We start from the raw sequence: 23474 nt of genomic DNA, 5'->3' as shown, positions 1-23474 counted from the left end.
TACTCATTTTTTTAATTATTATTATTTCTTTCCTGTTCTATTCAGAAAGGGAGATACAGGCAGTAATAGCTATTACTTATGGCACAGATGCATGCACTTAGACCTCAAATGTTTTGACAAAGTGTAAACAAAACTAGATAGTTGCGTGATGTTCGTATCATAACTTTCTATGCATTCAGCATAAAATAATTGATCAAATCCGTTGAAGGCAGGTGTCTAAAAACTTTAAAAATAACCTTCAAAATTTAACTGCAAAGCAGTTTGGGGGAAAAAAAAAATCACTGGAGTTGCAAGAAGAAAGCTGTAGCATATGAAGATGTATAGCATCAGTATCTCAAGAATGACAAAGAAAGGTTATGTAATCAATAATCATACAAGCTCATTATTTTGTCTCAAATATATTCAAATATTAATATTTCAGAAAACCAAGAACTGCAATGCTGCTTCAAAGGAGAGATATGAATCAAGGCTATAAGGAAGAAATTAAACAGAGAACTGGCAGAATTAAAAATCACTCACCTAGATTTGGCCATTAATATTCCCAGCCTCTGCTGCAGCATCAGGGCTTCTGTCATACTCAAAGTGTCATGATGTCTTGTCACAGAACGAATCATTTGACCTAGAACTAGAAGAGTAAATAAACGTCATTTTTTCTTGTTTCTAAGATGCTAGTTAGTAAACTAAGAAAAATATACACTTTTGTTTATTATTATTTTGTCACTGTAATGTCAAGTGAGGTTTTCATGACTAGGAGGCATCTGAAGTGATGTTTTAGACAAGACCAATCTTTTGGAGCTTTTGTGCCTTGGAAGAAAATAATTTGGCATTCCTTTCTGCAACATAGCCTGTCACACTGCAGACTCCATTCATTCTCCACTCACTGCTTACTCAATTTAGTGTGTGGAAATGACGGATGAGAAGCTCCCGTTATCCTCAGTACATACTGAACCAAACCACGGCACACAAACAGAAGAACACACACAACTTACGCTGTATAACTTCCCCTTGTTTGTTCTAGTGAACATACACAAATGCTGACTTGTATGGCTAACACACCACCCTTTCTCTGCTTTCTTTATGATTCCTGCTCCATGACATGAACCATAAATTGTTTGCTTTTACTTCCCCTCACCCCCCGGATTATTCTCACACCAGCTATCCACTCACATTTAACACAAAAACTCAACTGCTGCTTCCATCATGCCAACAGTTAGCGGCCTCTGTTCTCTGTTTGTAAAACTGCCAAACAAGCACTTAATGTTTCCTTTGATGCTGCTTATTAAACTCAAGAGAAGGGCTAATTTCTCAGAAAAATGCTTTGTTATTAGTCTTTCTTATCAGTCTTTCAGGATGTCTACGCAAACTTCTTTGAAACCAGTGCAGCTTTGCTTACAGATTTTTTGCTGCAATACTTTCTATTCACCTGCTGTCCTCTGCCTTGCACCTGGATTAAAATCATCTTGGGAAACCAAAGTACTCTTCTTTTTTGCATAATATCAAGAGTAATGTAGTCCCAAATTCATACCAGGTCCTAGGCATCATTACAACATCATTACAACAGTTGCAAAACAACTTTTACTGTGAAGGGATTGTGCAAGAGGACAGCTCCATAAAGAAAATGAAACATAACTGCTTGGAAAGAACTAAAAGAGCCAAAACCACAATTTTTTGTATGAATCCACAGTGCATCCCCAGATGTAGTAATGCATGCAGTTCAGCCTCCCCTGTCAAAAAAGACAGGCTCAGCCTGAAAAAACTGAGCAGAGAGGTCAGAAAAAATGAGTACAGAATTATAGATGACACAGAGAAGATAAATAAAGTAGAACTATTTTCCAAATGCAAGCACTAGGGAACATCAGTTGACATTAAGGAGCAGGTTCAAAGAACTACACAGAAATACTCTACAGGGTATGTAGTTATTGTGATACGCAATGTCCTGTGGGAATGAGTTCCAAAAATTTACAGGCTCAGAAAGTAATTGGACAAAAGCAAGCTCCATGAAGAGCTTTTAAACTCAAGAATGTCACATCTGGCTCAAAAAGTCTCTAAGCTGCAGATACTTAGAAGTGTCTTAAAGACTGATCATAAAATGTTTCTTCTTATTATTCCCTTCCCTATATATTTATTATTTGCTGTCAGAAATTAATATTTACTGTCAGAAATTGGATACTGGACAAGCTGATACTTCAGGTGTGATCCAGTAAAGCCATTCTAGTTAATGCAAATGGAGGACATCAATGCAGTATAAATTTATGAGTGCACTCCCATAAGACACTAGAAAAGGAAATTATTAACCACTTATACTTAACTTGCAACTAAACCCTAGATTTCACAAAGGTACACAAAAAAACCCTTATTGGACTGCTTGACAGATATGTACTTTTGCATATAGCTGTATTTAGGACCTACCCCTCTGCAACACGCACAGGCTCTGGTTCTGTGTTGGCCCTACCTAATCTAAATGTTATTATTTAGCTATGATTTTTGTCAGGTTAGACTTTTGCTTGCTTACTGTACCAAACCAGCTCAGCAGAGAGTCTAGCAAGTGCCAGAGGAGCTGGGGACAGAACCACAGCCTTACTCGCCTCAGCCCAGCTTTCAGAAAAATGAGCCCCTTAACTATGACTGAGATTTAAAGTTTAACCAATTCCCTGCTAAAATCTTCAGGACATGAGAATGGAAGAGGAGCAGAAAACCCGACCCACCCACTCTAGTGGAATCTTACAGGTAGTCATTAGAAAAATAATAAAAAATTTTCACAGGCAACATACCTTATTGCAGGTATGTTTGCACTAGTCTTTACCTAGCTAAGTTTTAAAGCTTTCACACGGTTTGGCTACCTAAAGCAGACTAGCCTGGTTCAGCTCCCTAAGAATGACTCTAAAACAATCCAGGCAGAGTTCTTGATGGATAAAAAAAAAGTGCACAATTTTATTCCCCACAGTTTTACAGCAGTTAACTTTTTTTAAATGTAAAGCAGCAACAAAATTCTCCAGTCAGTTGCTTCCAATTACAAGTTGGTTATTTATTCTGTTTGGGATTTTCCTAAATCTCCCCAGATTGCAAAATATTTACCGAAAATTAAACATATGAGGAGAAGTAGACATTTTCACAATTACAACTCTAAAACTTAATCTCTTCAGTTATGTCTACAGTGTCAAATTTAGGAGCTCCGATTTCCCATTCAAGAAGCATCAGTGGTGTTTGGGTGCAGTCATGCAAGGAGGGGGAAGAGTACGGAGAGCAGTTTCTGCTTCTCCCTAACACATTCATTACTGCACTGCAAAGTAAAAATCCCAGGCAAGACAAACCAGGACCAGCACTTATCTAAACCTTGTAAATGGGAGTGAAAGTTAGGAACTGCTGTAACTTCACTAAGTTTTATCACTAGGCTTTGTAAATTAAACCATATCTCTTTCCTTCATAGACTTATCAGGGGCAACAAGTTATACTAAGCTCTCAGAAGTCAAGGAAGACAAGGCATCAGTGTAAAAAGAATAGATATTTAGGGGAAAAAAAAAGACAGTCAAAACTTGTAGAAATTCTAACATTTGAAATTCTGTAGTCTTGCCCAGTATGGGAAAGGTCTGAACAAGGCGAGCGCTCCCCTTGTGTAAGAAAGGCCACTTAGACACGCTGCAATCATACTCCTCCTCTTGCTCATTAAAGTCAGCTCATAGTTGCTAAGCCGACCTAAAATCTGGCTTTAACATGCTCTGGTTACAGACTCAAACACTAACTTTGGGGAATATCTTCTGTACTCATGAATTCCTCTCCACACCTCCTAAAAATCAGGGAAGGAAAAAACCCCAAACTGTAGCACACCTGAGCAGAGGTTGGAAGAAGCAATGGTGTCTTGCCTGTAAACCCATTGTTTGTACACAATCTTTCCTACGGCCTTTCAAACCCACCACTGTGCTAGGTCCTCTGCTATGTCTTGCTCTAAGATTTACAAGTAGAGAGGAGAAAAAATAACTGAAGTTCATTAACATAATTTAAAGTCATTTTATGCCACAAAGTTGTAGTAAAAAAAAAGTCATTCGGGTTTTTTGCACACTCAGAAATTTTAATATCTAGAAAGCCCAATGAGTACAACGAAATAACTGGAGAAAGGTGCCTGTGTCCAGATTGTTAGCACTCCACCTGTCAAGAACCCGAACCTACTCATTCACATATTATCAAGCATTTTCAAAGATTGTTTCTTGTTTGGCTTATACTATTAAAAAAAAAATTAGTAAAAATGAAAGGACGTAATCCCAACCACTAGAACATTAAAATCCTCTGCGTTTTTACTTCTTACTGTTATTTAAAATATTTGCTTAAAAAGGTACAGTAAAAGGCAGTATCATCAAACCTTCTACATTTAACATAATTTTCTGTAGAAATAAAGTGGTTGTGATGAAAAGCAAACCAAATTATGCACGTTTTTGAGTATATTAAAATTGCAAACTCATTGACAGATGGATATACCAAAATCAAGACTATTTCACCATTTCATTAATGTATTTTAATTATTCTATTTAAATTAAATTTAAAATTAAAATAATATATATAAAATATATTAAATTAAACTATTCTAGCAGTGAGTAGAACAGTATTTTTCAAATTAATTATTTTTAAAACTTGATATTGCCTGGCACTTTGTATTTCTTTTGTCTTCAATAACAGTTCAAGGATCTAACCCTCATAGTTTCAACTCTGTCACTTCCTAAAATATCTCTAAAATTGGTTCCATAGCCTGTTGTGTGAGCCTGTTTGAAATGAATAAGCTTCAGGGTGCCCCTCCTTAGCCTCTCCTCAGGTAAGAGGATGTAGCTTCAAACTACAGACTACAGAGGCGAGTGGGAGACAACACTTCCTTTTTATTTTTCTGAAAACCCAGAAAGTCTCCACTAGGAGACATGAGGCCTATTGTATTTGCAGCTTAAAAGTAGAACCAGCTCTCCACAAAGAATCTTCCCAAGTCTAGAAAGGGCTTGTTCTCCTCATATCTTGAGTTCAGGCATTATCAGAAGTGATAGATATGGCAAATTATTTGTATCCATATAAAAATACGCACAAATTGCTTAGTATAAGTAAAACTCCCCCTTATTCCTTCCTTCAAGTATGTTAATGCTGTAACCTCTTATAAAGTGGCTAAAAATAAACATTATTTTCTTCCAAAGTATTACTGAAGGTAGCTAGCCCTTAAAATACTTCATGCAGCAACAGATCCATCACATTTCTAGATTTTGCCTCTTATAGACACATTTTTTTCCTACATCCCCTGAGCCTAAAAAAAAACCAAAACAGTGAATTCTTTACTTCAAGTGGAAATGTGTAAAGGAAAAATCTATACAATATGAAAAAAGCCAAACACTGTCAACCAGTGCCTTCGCCCCACAGAAACTGAAATCATTCTGTTTAGTGTGTAAGAAACAAGAGTCCAAATTTTGATTGTCTAAATTGCATGTAACCTAGACACTAGGAGTGAATATCACAAATAATTTGCTAGACAACTGAACACACTGAAACATGATAAACTAGCTTTGTCAACTTCCTCCCAAAGTTCAAAATTCATGGCCCTCAAGTGTTTGCATGTTTACATTGACACAGGGATTCAGAGCAGAAGCACCTCCAACTCAGTATTACAGTGACTGTCAGTACACCTGCCCAGTACACGCTGCAACCTCACACACAAATTACTTAGTGAACGAGACGACCTATTCAAAACAAGAACTCTGATTTCATCATAATTGGATGAGTGGCTTCTTAGGAGTGTTACAGAAGTCTTAAGACCGATTTCTTTTAAAACAGAAGTTATTTTTCATCTTTTTTATGGTTTTCAGTATATAGAAATAAAACTAGTCAAACATTTACAGATACCACTCCGCAACTTTTTATCTCTTTCCCTGTCCTTCATTTTTCCCTTAAGGACCTATTTTTCCTTATAAATCTTCAATAGAATGAAATTAAATATAAATTTATTTATTTCAGATTCGTCATTCTTCATGTTTCATCATTTCCACCCTTACACACCACATTAAATATGTCTTGATTTTTGATTAAAACTGGTGCATTCAGGTTTGTTTAATAGTGAATTTTCACCCTGCAAAATATAAGCAGGAAGGATGGGATGCAATTTATAAAGCAGCCTATTTTTCTAGATCCTTCATGACGAATACTGAGAACATAATATGTCTATGGGAAAACATACTTTCAGAGAGACTGCATGAATTGGGAATTAAATCCCCTATTTAAAAATTCACCCCGACCAATGCCAAAATTTGCATTAATTTTACCAACCCAAAATCTTATGACATCAGCTGAAGTTTGCATACTCAATTGCTTTGAACACTTACAACTCCACTCGTTTTGTTTTTCTGTTTTCCCTAGGATCAGCCACACAGCGTAATACCTGCCCCTCCTTGAAGCTCATTCCAATACATCTTTCTGGTTTTTTAAAGTCCCACAATTGGAAATACTTGAAGAAAACACAGCCAAATCCCTGCAGATACATTATAACTAAATTTCTCAAGAGTTTTTGAGCACTTGTTGATGTCAATGATTCTTCTACATGGAATAACTTCACCTGGAGACTGTTACCTCAGAGATTAAATAGAAACAGAGTATAAATTTGAACATTTCAGGTTATACATAGACAATTTCTAACTAACTCATTATAGCCTCCCCCATTAACTGGAGTTGTCACTGCAGCAAAGCAGCTTTAATCTTTCTGCACAAAACAAATTTTGGATGAAAGTGGAAGACAGCAAACAGATAAATAAGAGAAACCAACTTACCAGGTAAGAAAAATGTTACTGAGCAAAATAACAACTGTTTTATTGGCATGTTATTCCTTCCAGAGGATAGGTGAAGGAGGCAGAAATGGTACTGCAATCAGTCCTTTGAGTTCTTCTGGTAGCTGAATACTGCCCAATTCACAATGGATTAAACGGATAACCTATTTATCTCATGTGGCATACCCTGCATCTTCAGAGTCATGATGTAATCCACGGTGGCAAATTCTATATGATTTAAGAATCCTGGTATCCTACTTAGGACTTAAAATAACCCATACTTTTACCTTCTGTTTATTTTGGCTAGCATATCTTCACTACCATGAAGCCAAGTTCTTTCAACTGGAAAACAAAACTTGGGTTTCTGGAAGACGGGACTCCCACATACCAGACCTCACATGCACATAAGAGATGCAGCACCAAAATAAAGCATTTGCCCTGAACTAGTAATTATTGAGTGTGGTCAGATCCAAGAGCCTTATTTTCCCAATGGTCACAAAAAGGACTTCTTTGCTTCATAATTTCTCAAGGGGGGGGAATCTGTACATCAGCAAAGACTTTAATGTTTGGAGACAGAACAGATGTAAGAGGTGCCAAAGGCAGAATGTCCTCCTGTGGAAACACAGGGGTTTAAAGGGATATGAGCATTCAGCAGAACAGGAAGAAACCCATGAGAGAGATAGCAAAAGGGGCACGAAATGGTCTCCTGGCCTGCCCATGCCTGCCACTGTCACCCAAATCAACTCATTTTCTTTCAGGTGTCCAGGTTACATCATCGCCCAAACAATGACGTAACAACAATTCACCCCCAAAGAGCGAATGTGTGTTGGGAAGAAGGCACTTTAATAACAAAGCAAACTGAACTAAGGTCACACAGTCCTTGCCCTTCATCCACTTCACAACGGTTACTAAGAAAATTAATACTGAAGGTCCTATGTACTAGAAGGATGAAAGAGCAGCAGTACTAGCAGACCATAACAGAGTTAAAAGCTACAACCAAGGAGATCCAAGAAGAAACTAAACATGCTGAGAAAGAGTTTGGTGCCGCTGGCTGCAATTATGGAAAACAAACTATGAATGGCAGAGGTGAAGTTGCAGAACCTAGTTTATAACTTTGCTTATGCTAACAGGTGGAGTTTTACCTCAAGATTTTTAGTAAATGAGCATGTTGTCAGACTTATGATTAAAACAGAGTAATAAATGCACATTCCTTTTCTCTCTTTAGCCCTCTCTAAAGTAAAATAAAACAAAAACAAAAAAACCTAAAACCAAAAAAACAAAACTGGCAAAGCCCAAGTTAAACTGTAAAGCCTTCTGGCTCCAATGAAAACAAAATTATTGCAACCACACACAAGCTTCAGTACACAAGCTTAACGTTTCGGCGCATTGCCCTCAGAAACCTCTTTGAACACGCAGCGAGAAGCTGATGCAGGATTGTACCAAGAACTCGCCCTCTCAGCAGCATTCCTTTGCTGGCACCTTCTGCTGCTGCCAACTGCCTGCTCCTCAAACTCACAGGAGGTTTTCTTTTTTTTTTTTCCTTATTCCTGCTTTTTAACACTCAGATCACCTCACAACTCAATCTGTTTTGCTGTATATGTTTCTGTATATTTGGAATCAAAATTAACAGCAACTTCTTATTTCTTTCCCTCACCCCACGCTGTGCCACCTAAAATATCCAATGCCATTAAATAAAAATAAAATAAAATAAAACATAAAGAAAAGCAAATTAGGAGCCTTGTTGTTTATTTAAATTCAGGACTACCTTGAAGAGTCATTATGCAAAATTTTGAAATTTTATGCTACTATTAACTCTCTACAATTCTCCTTAAAAGTGATCATTTTAGTAAAATGCTCAAACTTAGGTGAGTTAGTAAGGAAGTTCTAGGAACACTGTTCATCAGTAATTCCTTCAAAAACCATGCTCATTCTGACAGAAAAGCTCTTATATTCACAATCACAGTAGAGCTTAAGATTAAAGTCCAGCTCAACCAGCTAAGACAGAGAGAACTGCAGCAGGCAGGAATGCTGTGCCAACGCTAAATTTGTGATGTTTAAAACCAATTTATGTAACACTGCTCCTACACCTTTCCACTTTGCTCTAGCATGACATTCTAAGAACTGCATTCCCTTATCCTGAGGTGTGGTACCCCATATTTTGGCCTATCCTAATGCGATATAAAGGGTATTCACACATTTCATTCAGGTACTTGGTTGGCACAACTGTTCTATTCAACAGGTGCACACACACACACACATATATATACAGCACTAAACGGAGTTTCAAATTTTCACCTCAGCACATTTCAAAGACTCTAGGTCTTTAATAAACATGCATCTTGAACAGGAGTGCAAAAGCAGTTTGCTCCACCATCCCCATTAATCCTCCTGAAGATGTGGGACATCGTTCCTTTCTTTACTCTCTAATTGCTCTCCAAAAAACGATCCTCTTACTCTGAACTTCCAGAGAAACAAGACTTACGTTTTACTTGGTATCATTTTTAAAACAACTTACCCACATGCAAATATTTTTCAATTTCTTAGTAAAACAATTTCTCCAGATCCAACCAACCATATTGTTTTCTGTGAATGTCTGCCAGATTAACTAAATCCTTTTAAAAGAAACAATCCAGAACATCAAACTCCAAACCACAACATTAGGTTAAACAAGCAAGCACTACTAAATTATTTTATTCTTGGAAATTCTGAATCTCTTTGAAAATGTCCTATGAGGAATAGCATACACAGATAGCATCACTTTTACACAGCAACAGACCACCAGAAATGGGAGTGAAGTTTTAAGAGCAGTGCTATGGAAAAGCTTTTTGGATACAGGATCAAGGAGAAAGGAAAGGAGATGGGAAAATAAAGTGGGAGGCTACAATAATTAAGTCAAGTAATGGGGTCGAAGAAGAAGAAGAGAGAATCTAGCTTAATTCTTGAAAAGGAAGCCTGGTTTGAAATTGTTTAAATAGTGAGTCAGCTCTCCAATATTTAACCACAAATGCCTACTAAAACTTGAGGCACACAGGTCTTGCTAAGTTTTCAAAGCCAGCAAAGTGCCAAATTTTGTAATTAAGTAAATGACACTGAGTTTATATTTTGTAGTATTTTAATGTCTGAAACACTGTTCCCTCAAACATTTTAGGAGAGGTTAACTTTTGCTTTTATGTTTTTGACATGTTTTGCACACAGTCTTCTAATACGCTAATAGAAACAATGCTGGAAAGCCTACAGGGTCTTTCTTACTGAAATGCTAAGCAGATTCAGCAAGATGCTATCCAAACTAAGACCATGACACTGTGTTTTATAAAAATAAACAAATACAGTACGTATATAATTTCAGTGTGTATTCTCAATACGTGCCCTTCTTCATCCATCCATTGGTTCCTCTTTCACTATCAGCAAGTTCTTAGCACTTGGACACAAGGAACCTGGCCTTACCTGAACATCAAGTTTTAATGTATGGCTTTTGTCTCTTGGAAAACTGATATTCACATCCTCCCATTAAATATCTCATTAAATCTATGTTGTTTAAAAAATAACTTGCCTTCTGTATTTACCATTTTTCAATCTGCATAGAACTCTTTCCATCACTTTTTAAACTTATGATTTTCTTAATTCTGTTTACATTCCTCCTCAAGTGTTCCTTGTACATTTTTTTCTTCCCACTTTAAGCGGAAACTCTAATAATCATTTAACTTTATCTACCCCATAGCCCCAATTTGTTGTATAAAAGGGAAAGATTAACAACAGCTAGTTACACCTCTAAATCAAAATTATGTAGATCGTTCACTGAAGTAAAATGCACAGTCTTAGGGTATCTTTTGTCACCACTGAACTTCATCTACCAAAAAGCGGGTTTAGGTTAATTTTTTTTCTTTGTATTTGCAAGGAAGAAGAGCATTAGAACATTTACTTAATGCAGCCGATTTGCTAAATCATGGTAACTTGACTGCACAGATGCCTATCTGTGCTTTGGGCTACACCAACTCATAAGCATTCTGACTATTAGGATCTGCCAAGCAGATTTAAGTAAAACCCAATTATAACCATATTTGTGTATTTCGACTGGAGATGGAAGTTACCAAAAACTAGTTTGACCTACCTGTATAATGGAGAGCAAAGTTTCATTTAACAAAAAAGTGTTCATTCATATTCCTTTACATTTAACACAGCTAAAAGGTCTGCTTCCTTGTATTATATTTCCATTTTTTAAGAAAAACTCCTTTTAGGGTCTTGTAAAATGTGTCCTTCTTGATCACTTCTGAAACACTACAGAAATTTCTGTAGTAATCTAGATCTCTCAATATAGAGCTCTACAGAGCTTTATTTTATTAGATGACTTACACCACATGAGACAACTGCTGTTCAATGTTAACATTGGCAGCATTTTCTTTTAGCAAAGAATAAACATACCTTTCTATAGAATCCATAATGAATTGTCCACTTTGTGTAACTCTCTTCCTAGTATTTTAAAGAGCTGTAAAAGTAGTATTAGAAGAATATATATATAAATGGAAACATGGGTGTTAGTGTGAGCACAAGTATGTCAGTGTCTACACACCAGAACAAGGAGCAGAACGAAGATTAAAGCTTAGTTTGTCCTGATAAGGAAGAACACCATTCCCACAACACTGCTCCCAGCAGTAAGGCCTGTTCTCTGATCAGAACACTTGCCAGTGGAAAAGCTTGCAGCAAGCTTGCAGCCTAACATAAGGACACTGCAGTTACGTCATATTGTACATATTGTTCCTTTTCCTGTTGGCGCATATTCAAAAGAGAGTATTGACACATATTTAAAACATATTAAATAAATGAGTACAACAGACAATTAACAGTTGCCCTTCTTAAGATTCACAGAAGCTGAAGATTGAGAAAACCGTATCACAGCATCTGATGATGATTTAAACACGTAAAAGATCATATAAAACTCACTTTAGCATCACCAGTCAATAAGGATCACAGAGATGCCATGAGGATTTTACAGCTTTTTTCTTGTCCTGTGTCACTCACAAGGGAGACTAAATCACGTGGGCACAAATCTGGTTGCCTGATGAGCAAGTAGACACAAGAGTGCATGCAAATTAAATCTGTCAGAGAATGTGTGTCAAGTAACTTGGAGATCATAGAAACAAATACCACCTTGCCCTACTGTAGGCTGTTGCACTGAATTTCAGTATACCATTCTTCCTAAAAAGATAGAACTAATTTTATCTCTGATTCATATTGCAAAATAATTGTCACAGAACACCTCCTGGTGTTTGGAGGCTACACAACAACAAAAGTCAGAACTACAGTGATGGGCTCTCGGCTGCTCCTGGTCCCAGGTGAGCTCTGGCTTCCATGTCTTCCATGCCTGGCTCAGCTGGGAGTTCAAGCCATACCCAGATCCCAGCTTCCTTAGGTCAACCTGACCAGAGATGAACTGACTTATGTTCCTCCTCCATCTAATATGTCTCTACCTAAATGTATGTAAAATATAATTTGTTGCAACTGAGAAATAAAATACAAACAAAAGCTAATAAGAAAATTCCATACCCACCTGAATTTTGGCTATCTCAGGTTTCACTTTCTAAAAATGTTTCTTCAGTTACCCATTATTTCCAAACATCAGTATGCCACTCCTAATAGATCTGGGTTAAAAATAATCTTTCTTTTCTTCACTTAGCTATTTTTTAATCTGGACCAGCTTCCTGATCAGGTTCACCACATGAACACCCGAACACAACTAAGGGGGTGGCACTGTTTTTATACCAACAGCACTAAAAAGAGAAATGCTCTTTGAAACGATGCCCACAATAGTTACTCTATTCTGTGTTGCAGTTAAATAATCAATCACATCTTACTGTCAAAGAAAAATCACTGAAAACCTGGAAAAAAAAGGACAGAACACAGAAGAATTCAGATTTGGGCAGGGTATTTTTAACAAAATCATTTAAAAAGTTACAATTCTGATCCATGCAAAGGGGCTTGCAGCTTAATTTTAATACAGTTACAACAAGCAAAATGGATACCTCCCCAATACAATAACAATTTTCAAGGAGGGAACAGATAAGTTTACTACATAGTTCAATCAGCCAATTTGCTGCTTCGGAGTATTAGAAATCTACCCAAAAAAAGATACAAAACCCAATCATTCGCAGATTCTAAAAGCACAGCCCCTTGTGGGTGAAAACTCTGCCATCTCTAGCAAACCAGTACCACTTAAAATTTAAAAACATGACATGTAATATGATTTGGTACAAAACCCATTTAAATAACAAGCCCATAAAGCTCGCTGGCACTTACTTAGACAAGAATGGAAAGAAAACAAAAATCTGTTCTAATGCACTCAATTCCAAGAAATAAATTTGTATTTTAAATTTATTATTTATACATGATTCAAGATCTTAAACTAGACTTCAAGTACAGATGATTGCAAGTTAAAAAAACAATTCCAACAGATAACTGATTTACTAAGCCCTTCTAGATTTACTCTCTAGGAGAAAACTCAAAGCAATAAAATATCTAATGTGCTGATTTCCTTTGTCATGTTACCCTACTCCAACTTATTAGCATTTATGCTGAGAACTACACATTTTAACAGGTTTTTCTGAAGTAAGGGAAATGGTTTGTTACCACTGTTAATATTCAAACTCCTATAAAGTAATTATAAGACCTTCTCATTCCCTACAATACAATTCAACTGCTCAGGAAAACCTAGATATATAAAAATTCTAAATCACCTAACCCGAACCAGTGTTGTCCATAGAGAGGATTGGTTTGTACTAGTTATCATAAAATAATACAGTTATTTAAAAGTAATTTCTTCTGAACACCATGCCATCCGAGACCCCTGTGTTTTATTCTGTGAAGAAATGCAGTAATGGGTTTTGAGGTGCTCTCTTCTATATGAGATATGTGGAATATTGCCAAATACCTGAGTTGTTTTATCCTAAGCAAGTAAATTCTAGGTTTAGAAGTTAAAGTAGTAAATATTTACACTGAAAAAGTCATTGGTCAAATGGAAAAAAAAATGTTTACACTTCAAGATGAGATAACTTGATAGAACCTTTGAGAATTTAAAAAAAAAAAAAAAGCTTTTAAAAACCATTAAGTTTAAAAACCACCAAATAATTAAGCATAGAATAAATACATGGTAATTAATGTCTGTAATAAGCTGACAAGAATACTGGCGAAGCTTTGATGTCTCGAAGAGCTTCAAAATCAAGGTCAAAAAACTTTCTGGTAAAAAGTTAACTGTTTGCAATAAATGGGTGAGATGTAGCATCTAATCAGAACACAAAGGAGTCAGGCTAGGTTCATCCATGCTAGCCCTAAGCAACTTACGACTAAGAATAAACACCACCCTTCTACAATATTTGAAGATTCTCAAAAGCAGTTTTAGAATAAAAACCCCCTTTGAACTTGGTGTTAAAGTATATTCCTGACAAGGACTACATTTTAGCATATCACCACTTTACATACAAGACTGACATAAATTACAGAAGTGATTACTGAGTATCTTAAAAAATGAAACCATGGAAATAACACCAATGAACACAAACAGTTTGAAAATATGTGGATCTTTGGATGGAAAAACGAAAATTTGCTATGTAATGAAGCTACAAAGTCTGAAGTGTAAACTTCAAGGTTTCATTAATGTAACTGGTACTTTTGATCTAGAACCTTTGATAATGACTTTCACCTATTCAATAAAGGAGAAAAAACTCACTGTACTCTATAAGAGGAGGTCTTCCAGAAGCACACAGTTCACGTAACAATCTTATATGACAACTGATTTGTAAAGCATTGGAAGGAACAGTGTTCCTTCCACTTCTGTCTACTTTAATTACTTTGTCCTGTCTTTCCCAAAGCATTCCATCTCCCATCACAGAGACCTCTGCTGGGAGATACTCTGAAAATAACAACTAACTCTTTTGTACCAATTTTGGGTTTAGTTAATCAGTTAGGTGATCAGTAACAATCACCTCACTGCCAATTATTCTGTCCAATGGAGACAGCTAGTCAGATAAAGCCAGGCAAGTACCCCTGGGGCCAGGACCAGAGGCAAGTAAGGCCATGACCTTTGGTTTCCAGGACACTGGGAAGAATCTCTGAACAACTCACTGACTGTCTTTCCTATGTTGGCAACGTTTTCTTTCTGTTACAGTCCCCACCTCGCTTCCTTGCACCTTCTCCTCTTACCACATCTCATCTCAGTTATCTGCCTCTTATTCCATTTTCTTTGTTCAGCTCATATCCAGGAACGTGCTACCACCATTGCTGCCAACCTACAATCACTTACATAGTATGTTGTTTTTTTTTTTTTCTTTGCATGCCCATCTTATCCATTTAAACTACAAACACTGAAGAATAGTTGGTAATATCTGCCCTAATATTTATACTGCAGGTACCACAAGAGATGTAATTTCAGCTGACCAATACACACACTGTAACAAACATGAAAACTCTTAAGTCCAGCCACAGTTCCTTGGCAGGAATACCTCTACCAGTCTAAACTAGCATCCCCATTTTTGGGCACAGCTATCTTGTTGCTTTTGTCTGTTCCCGTGCAATGAAAATATTCTCTGTCCAAGAACTGGCAATGAGCAGACTTATTTCAGCAATGTTAAAACACTGTTATGCCTATCATATAATTGAAGTGCCTTGCACCTCACCCTTAATTCAAGTACAAGTTATGAGGGTTTTTTATGTGTAATTCTACACTTACAAAGGTATTACTCAGTATTGTACTGCTTATAACACTTCAACCCCTCAACTATAAAGACACCAAATATACACCTGATGGGTACAGGCTTGAAAGTTTGTCAGTAAACTTGAGTTAGATAAAGCTTCTTAAGAAACTCCAGCTACACTTTACTTACAATCAGCACAGTGCTGAAAAATCCACTTTTTTATTTTTACGTTTAAAACTTTTCTCTGCAATAGTTCAAGAGACAAGAAAAGAAAAAATAAGGGTGGAAGACCTCAAAAAAAAGACATCCTCAAGACATGCTGTGCCAGAAGTAGTTTACTTTTCCTACTGAAATTGTATTCATAAGAGTTAATAAAACTAGCAAGTCCAAAGGTCCATATATAGGAGACTTAATCATGTGAGATAAAAATATTTTCTGTAACTGTTTTTAGAGCTTTGCTCATACAAATGCAAATTAAGTACCTGGTCGTAAAAAATTCTCTCATCATTCCCTTACAGTCTGAAGACTATGCAAGGGAAAGTCTGTGTGGCAAAGAGAGAAGATGGGTCAAGAACATGTACCCATCCAGCATTTCAAAAAACTTACTGCATGGCAAATGAAGTTGAACACTAATCACTATGGATTACACTGTAAATAACCACTGAGAACTTTAATGAATAAACAGTCATTAGGATGATAAGACTTACTTCTACCAAATGCACAAAAATTATCTCATCAATCTGCCCAAGTGGCCCAACAAACTTGTAATTTTGAGATACTGGCATGTTTTGGAAACACATTGACAAGTCTGCTTAACTGCTTCAAAGAACTTTTCTCATTTGCACTGAAACTCCCATTACTTACCTAGGCTCACGATACACAGAATTATCCAAGTTAACTGTCTCTAATGCAAAAAGTTCAGTCTTTACCAAACCCACATAATAAACTGGCAGAAGGACACGATCATTTGTACCCACTGGCATGGTAATACAGACACAGGGAGTTCCTGAGTAGTTTCTCTTTTCCAAAGCTTTACTACACACCAGAATCCCCAGTTTCCCAGTGTGACTGCTTTTAAGCAGGACAGATTTTACATGTGGTCTCATCATAGACAAATTCAGCATTTGCTCCACTAACTCTGAAATAGATTGTTGGTCTTCACTTCATAAAAAGGGATAACCTCTTTAAACTTTCCAGAAACTCCAAGGCACCAAGTGCCTGTCTGTGCCTCCATCTCACCACTGCTGTTGCTGGCTGTGCTAGCTAGATAAATCCTCCTACCTGCAAAAATAAACAGGGATTCTCAAAAAGTTGTACCAGATCTGTGAGAACTAACACAAAGATTATCATTTCACAATGACTTAACAAACAGCCCCTTCAAACCACCACTAAAAACAGCCAAACAAATTAACAAGAGCACAGGCATGTGTATCGTAGTCCGTGCACGTTTTCCCATAGAAATTTACATATATACACAATATAAACCATTAAAGGATGCCATTAAAATTTAAATGTATTTTCCAAGTCATTGCCTAAAAGCCACATCTTCTATTACGAGAAACGAACGCTTTCAAATTCAAAATACTGAAGTGTTCTTGCTTATTTAGTCTACCCAGAAAAAGATACTAGTATGAAATGGCAAATGGATGCTGCTAATAATATCTAATTAACATCACAAGGTTCCTACTGATTCAGTGTAACCCCAGAAACCTGGGGTTTCTGCTGCCTTCATGCAATGGGGATAGATAACGATGTTTCTTCAGAGAACAGAGAAAAGAAGTCCTGTGAACAGCTGCATCTAAGAACAACCCTCACAGTCAGTAAAGCTACAAGTTAAAATGAAGAATTTCAGTTTCATGTAGTAATCTTCCCATCATTCTGAATTTAACAGTGAGGAGAAATCCCAAACAATTTTGCATTTTAATTTATTTTGCAGGTCAAAGGAACAGCACTAATCTTGGCAGAATGTAACCAAAAGCTCAATTATTTTGTAGGTAGCAACAAGTATTTATACTGAAAAGGAAATATTAAGATTAAAAGAAAATGGAACTTTTTCTACTCTTATAAGCAGATGCTTATGTTAATAAGGGCCATGTTTTGTGTCAAAGATTTATGTCACTACAGGCAGAAAGCCTTGAAAACAGTGGGAATTGTGAAAGCTCTTTTAACCTTAGACTCAAGATTAAAGCTAAACTTCCAAAAGTTTTGAGTTTCTTTTAAATATTCTCTTTCACAATTTTTTTTGAAAACACATGACATTGTGTCCCAGTATTGCCATACTTAGGTACATGTGATACAGGAATGAATGGGGAGAAGGATGTAAAATAATCCCATATACAGAAGAAATTCAGTTATATTCTGTTCATATATAATTTTCATTATGAGAAGTATCTATGTACTTCAAACAGAGCATTTGATATTAGCTACATAAAGAAAGTAACTAAGATGACTGTACACCTTGAAAAAAAAAAAAAAAGCCTTAACACTGAATATTGGAATACAAAACAGTTGTGTAACTCACTAAAGTTTAAATACTGGGCTACTCCATAAACTTTTAAACTGCCAAGCCCTGTTTGCTTCCCCCCCCAAAAAAAAAATCCCGAACTAAAATAATTTCTTACTACTGTTGTGAAATCACAGAGAAGTGCAAATGTCTCAATCCTAATACTTACATACCTATTCCCACTCAACTTGTTCTTCTTTATAGCTCAAAAGTGCAAAAAATAAATAATTCTTTAAAATTTTAAAATTTTCTCTACTAGAATTGTGTCTACTAGAATTGACATAATAGGCGCTAAAAGACAACAAAACCCCCACCTTTTTCAAAACCAAACCTGTGTTTCTGAGATAATACAAATTCAATTTATAAAAAGGACATATTGTTTCCTCCCATGTATAGAAAATAGGTTACAGATGTAACCTATTTTTTTAGGTTTATTTAATTTACTTTTGTAAATTAAAGAGTCACTGTGAGGTGGGATATTTTAAATTAACTGCTTTTCTTCTTCAAAATCCTATTTTCTGTTATTTTCAGCTGATCTAAAGGTGGTTGCAGCTGAAGGACATGGTCTTTCCTGCCCTGGCTACGTTCTAATTAGCCAGACAAGCTTTAATCCCAACTACTCTACTGATCTCGCAGATCCGACGACCACACTATGACTAGTGCCAACGAAAGGAAGGCTGGACCATGATGCCTATGGAGAAATCATACTCTTTCTCTTTTTGCAACAGCTCATACTCTGACCATTTCAAAGTGGTCATAATTACAGCTTCATTATAATATAAGAAGATACTACAAGAATCTGCTAAAATAAATCATCTGTGTGTCACTTCTACAGAACCCTATAGAATACCTAAGGAAAAAGAAACCAGTCCATAGCTTCTGAAAACTGCTTACTTTCAACATACTTTATGCAAAGCTAAGTTCACCTAAAGCTACAATTATGTGTGCAAAGTGTAATTGCAAGAAAATACTGAAATCTGTTCAAAAGCTGGGAAAAGAATTACATACCTATGAAGCACAGTATTTCAGTTGCAACATCAAGAATGGTATTGACAAGGCTTATTAAATCCAGACTTATTCAAGCAGCTTGTTGGTGTTCTACAACTTCTAACAGTGTTATTTCTAACTTCCATTTACCCTGCAGTGTAAATGTCAAAAATTATGTACAAATACAGCTTAAAAAGTTTCTAAATGTTTAGGAACAGAATTAGTGACCATTTAGCCCATACAGATTTTGTTTTTTTAAAGAAGTCCACTTAATTTTGAGTTTTCTTTAAAATAAGAACACAACACTTCAGTGTGCAAATTAAAATTAAGCTCTTGAGAGTTAAGCTATTGCCACTGACTGATGGAAGCAATTCGTATCATTTTTTAAAAAATCAATTACAGATATCAAAACCCTTACGCACTCCACCTCAAGCATTATCCAAGTCAGTAATTACATAAACATGTAGTATGAAAGCTTTAGGAGTTTGTGATTCACTCAACACGACTATTAATGTGTTCGGCAACAAGAGCTACAAATGGCAAGATTTTTGTCCTCCCCTCTGCAAAAGATCAATAGCATAAAATTGAGAGCAAGAACATAAACTTTAAGTCTTCACATTAAGCAGTACATTTCAGATCTGCTTCCTGATGGCAGTGCAAGATAAATGACTTGCTTTACTACTGTCCTAGTATACTGAATATTACGTTTTAAAAACTTACTACACTACTTAGTATTTCAAGTTAAAAGGATATCTTTGAAATGATAACTATGTATTGTCTGAAAATATTTTGGCACTGGCACAGAATCTGCAAAGAATAGCCCAAGCTTTAACATAATTATCCTTTTACAAGAATTGTGGTTTGAAAAAATACAACAACTTCATAAACATAATAATCACTAAGTGTAATCGCCTTTGGCAATAATGTTCCAAAGCAAGCTTGGATATCCAAGATAAACCATGACTCCTATTCTTTCTCTCTGTACTTCTGCAGCTAAAATAAAATTCAAAAGCAAATGAAAATGGTGTGTCTCACACAGTACAAGTAAACAAAACACAAGTTTCTGTCAAAGCAACACCTTACATCCAGCAATAATTGAATTAGTCAACAAGAGTAGGTTACAGAAATTGCAATCCAGCAACAAAATCTGCAAAGGTTACGTTATTTTCTAGAACAGAAACAGAAAGAAACTGAAGACAGTTTAGATGCAATTACAGAAGCAGTGTGAAATAATCATTATGCTACTTACGGTGCACTTTATCCCAGATATGCTATGCAGTTATTGCAACCCCTTTGTATATTCTGGAAGACACCCAAAAGCACAGAAACCCTTATCCATGCCAAACAATACTGCAGGTATTTTGAAAGTAATTTAGAACTAAGAAACATAATAATTCGCTAATGTTAATACAGTAAAACAACGTAATTCAAATTCCATGTGTAATAGGCAATATTGGATAAAGCAAGTAAAAATTAAAAATATTCCTGAAAATCAATCTTCTTCCCCTTTCTTTATCAGTTCCCACTCAATTCCCTATGCTCATCCACTGCCTTACCTTATGTTGCCTAGCTCCTACAACTTCTGTTTAACCCCACCAACCTCTAGGCTGCTCAGCTGTGTGAAACACTGCATTTCCACAGGTTCAGTTCTACATCAGGATTGGATGTATTCTTTTCTAACAGCTGATCATTAATATAAGCAAGTTATTTTTGTGTTTGTAAACATACGTGCTTTGATACTGCTGTACAACTCCAAGTAAATTATTGAACTCCAAATATTCCAAATGTTATCAACCCAATACCCCTATGCTCCTTCATAAATTCCCACCCATTTATATAGACTATCTGAATATGCAGATCAATTTCTGTACATTATCCCTAAATTACAGCAGAAGAAAATTGTTGGGTTTAGTTAGAGGTCAATACCGCTTAGCAAGTGTTCTGGAAAATAACTAGAGAAGCAAAAAATTATGGAAAGTGCATCTACTGATGTTACTTTCCTTGGGAAGAAGAAAGGACTTTTAATTGACAGTATTTCAGTCACCTTATATATAACATCACAAGTGAGAGGGAAGCGAAGTGTAGTGCAAAAGGGAAAACAAGCAGTTACAAAACTTAAATAATACACGATAGAACCACAGTAAGATTATATTCATCCCTTGCTTCTGCTGTGCCAGCAACTAAAAGCCTGTGGTATGCTGCAAGAAGGGCTGCTGTCAAATTCTGAAACCTGCCTAGTGCTGCAGCCTAAATAAAATTCTACTGCAGCAGAGACAGCAAGTTCTGCAGACAGCACTATCACACCAGCTACTTCCAACAGGATCACGAGCATGTTACCTTTGCCCATTCTAACAGCCCCACACAGCAGCCACATGAATCAGTTGGCCCTAGTGGTGTAATTTTTACATTTTTCAATCTAAATTGCATTAATTCTTGGCTGCTGAGGCAATACATTTTTGTCTATTATATTCACTGAGCTATGACCAAACTGGAGAAAACAAATTTGTATGGGTATGCTAATTTTAGCCATTTTTGTTGCTTACTATGTACCAAAGCAGGAGCTTAGTTCTTTAATCTCTAGCACATCTAGGCTTCCTTGATGGCCATCAGATAGCCTAGGGAACAAGAAGTAATCACAGGATCCTCAGAACTCAGCCTGCTACTTGTGTGGTACTGTACATGACTCATTTGAGAGTTTCCCTAGAGAATCTTTTAGAGTGGACACTTTTCAGAGGTTTAATTACATTTGCAAAGTGTTTAAAATCTCTGCCAAGTCACTACTATAGACTTATGCCATCAACACTGAAATATAACCCTAGTTGAAGCACATCTAGTAGCTTCAGTGGTTAAAAAGAAAAAGTACTAAAACAGAGGTATAAATCATGCTTAAAATGTATTAAAAATGAAGGAACAAAAAAATCCACTGATACAATTCATTACATTAGGCACAGGTCTAATGTCTGCCTATGAATGCACATGCTTCATAGGGAAGCATTTACAGTTTTCTTGGAAATAAAATGAAGTTCTGGGAAGTAGCAACCAAGAAGTCAGTTGATAAATTCACTGTCCTCACTAGGTGCCAGCCTCCCAACAAAATCCCAACCTTATTCAGGAGACAAACACTGAACCACTCACAACTCAGCTGCTAAATCACTGCAGTTCACATCATGGCCTCTTAAAGCAAACAAACAAAAAAATACCATAAGGTATACTCTACACTCATTTACAAATAGTTTAATCACACATGTGCACAATTGTGCAAGATGAACTGTAGAAAAAAGTGCCCCAATCACTATTTTTGACTTAAAAAACTCAAACCAACTGACATCCAGTTTAACTGTTAACAATTCAGCCAAATGTACAGCAGCTGGGCAGACCTGTGCCATTGAAACAAATTGAAAATATATTTAGAGGAGGTGGGAATGATGTATTCACTGTGCATCTGCACCAGAACAAAAATTCAAGTCTTGGTAATAATGTGTTTCTCTGATTTTTTTTTAAAGCAAAAGTCCCTAGTCCTAAATTACGCATTATTCACAAAAAACAAACAAACAAAAAACACCAAACAAAACAAAAAAATTCTTCTCCATATATACATATTTGAAGCCCTAGGAAAGTTTAAATAAAGTTTGTTAATAGGATTAGCCTATCAGTAACTCCGCAAATAGCTTTTAACATACAAAATTTAACATCAAACATGTTGGTTACAATTCTTGGTAACAACTTTAGTTGCATTTTATTTGCAACTCTAGACTTGTATTTCAAAGACAACATTCCCTTATTCTTTCTAGTTTTACATGTTCCTGTGTAGTAAAAAAATTTCCTACAACTCCCCACCTTAAAATAGTCCATCCGTACTGAAGGGTAACCAGTGATGTGACTTCACTGAAATTGTGTTCAGTATTGAAATTAATTCATAGAAAGTCTTCACAATGAATCCAAACCAAGGTCTCTCACAAATCACAGTCAGCCCACAATATTTACTATTCAAAGTACTACGTAAAACACTTCTGTTCACCACTGCTAGACTTCGATATTCCATCATCATAGGCATTCTTCTGTGATATTTGTTTGTTTGGTTTGAAGTCAACAACAGAGACAGTTTTCTGAAGCTACATTTCCCTGGTATAGCACACTTGAGAAATAATATTTGATACAGAACAAATTTAAAGTCTAACTACTTTAAAGCCTCACTAATACATGTATAATAGGACACTTGATGAGAATCCAGTACACCCTCCTTAATGCACTGCTCACTTCAGAAGTCAGTACTAGCGCCAATCAAATAGTACAATGCAACCAGTCATTTTATAACCAATGTAAGAGCAGTTTGACATATCACACAACAACTGATTAGTATCACTCTACTTATTAGCATAAAGTATCCCACAGTAGTCAACAGAGTACACTACTTATCCTTAGGTACTTCCTTCTCTTCAGTTATCTTCCTATTCCAAACATCTTCCTACTCCAAACTACAAAGAAATTATCCTTCCTAAGGAGAGCTTCTAACCAGTCAATTCC

General features: G+C 36.1%; 1 protein-coding gene across 2 annotated transcripts in view; it reads right to left on the bottom strand.

Moving 5' to 3' along the window:
- Positions 1–23474, bottom strand: part of FRS2 (fibroblast growth factor receptor substrate 2) — a 52617-nt gene that overhangs the window by 18564 nt on the left and 10579 nt on the right. The window contains exon 2 of one of the 2 annotated variants that reach the window (XM_050324708.1): positions 520–625. The gene's annotated coding sequence lies outside the window, so the exon portion shown is untranslated. The remainder of the gene's footprint in view (positions 1–519; positions 626–23474) is intronic. The other variant, XM_050324709.1, reaches the window with a different exon arrangement.

Source organism: Myiozetetes cayanensis, unplaced genomic scaffold, assembly GCF_022539395.1.
Source record: "Myiozetetes cayanensis isolate MyiCay16 unplaced genomic scaffold, myiCay2020 scf3, whole genome shotgun sequence".
In the NCBI taxonomy this organism is placed as follows: domain Eukaryota; kingdom Metazoa; phylum Chordata; class Aves; order Passeriformes; family Tyrannidae; genus Myiozetetes; species Myiozetetes cayanensis.
The sequence above is the reverse complement of the archived record's forward strand: the minus strand, read 5'-3'. Positions and strand labels throughout refer to the sequence as shown.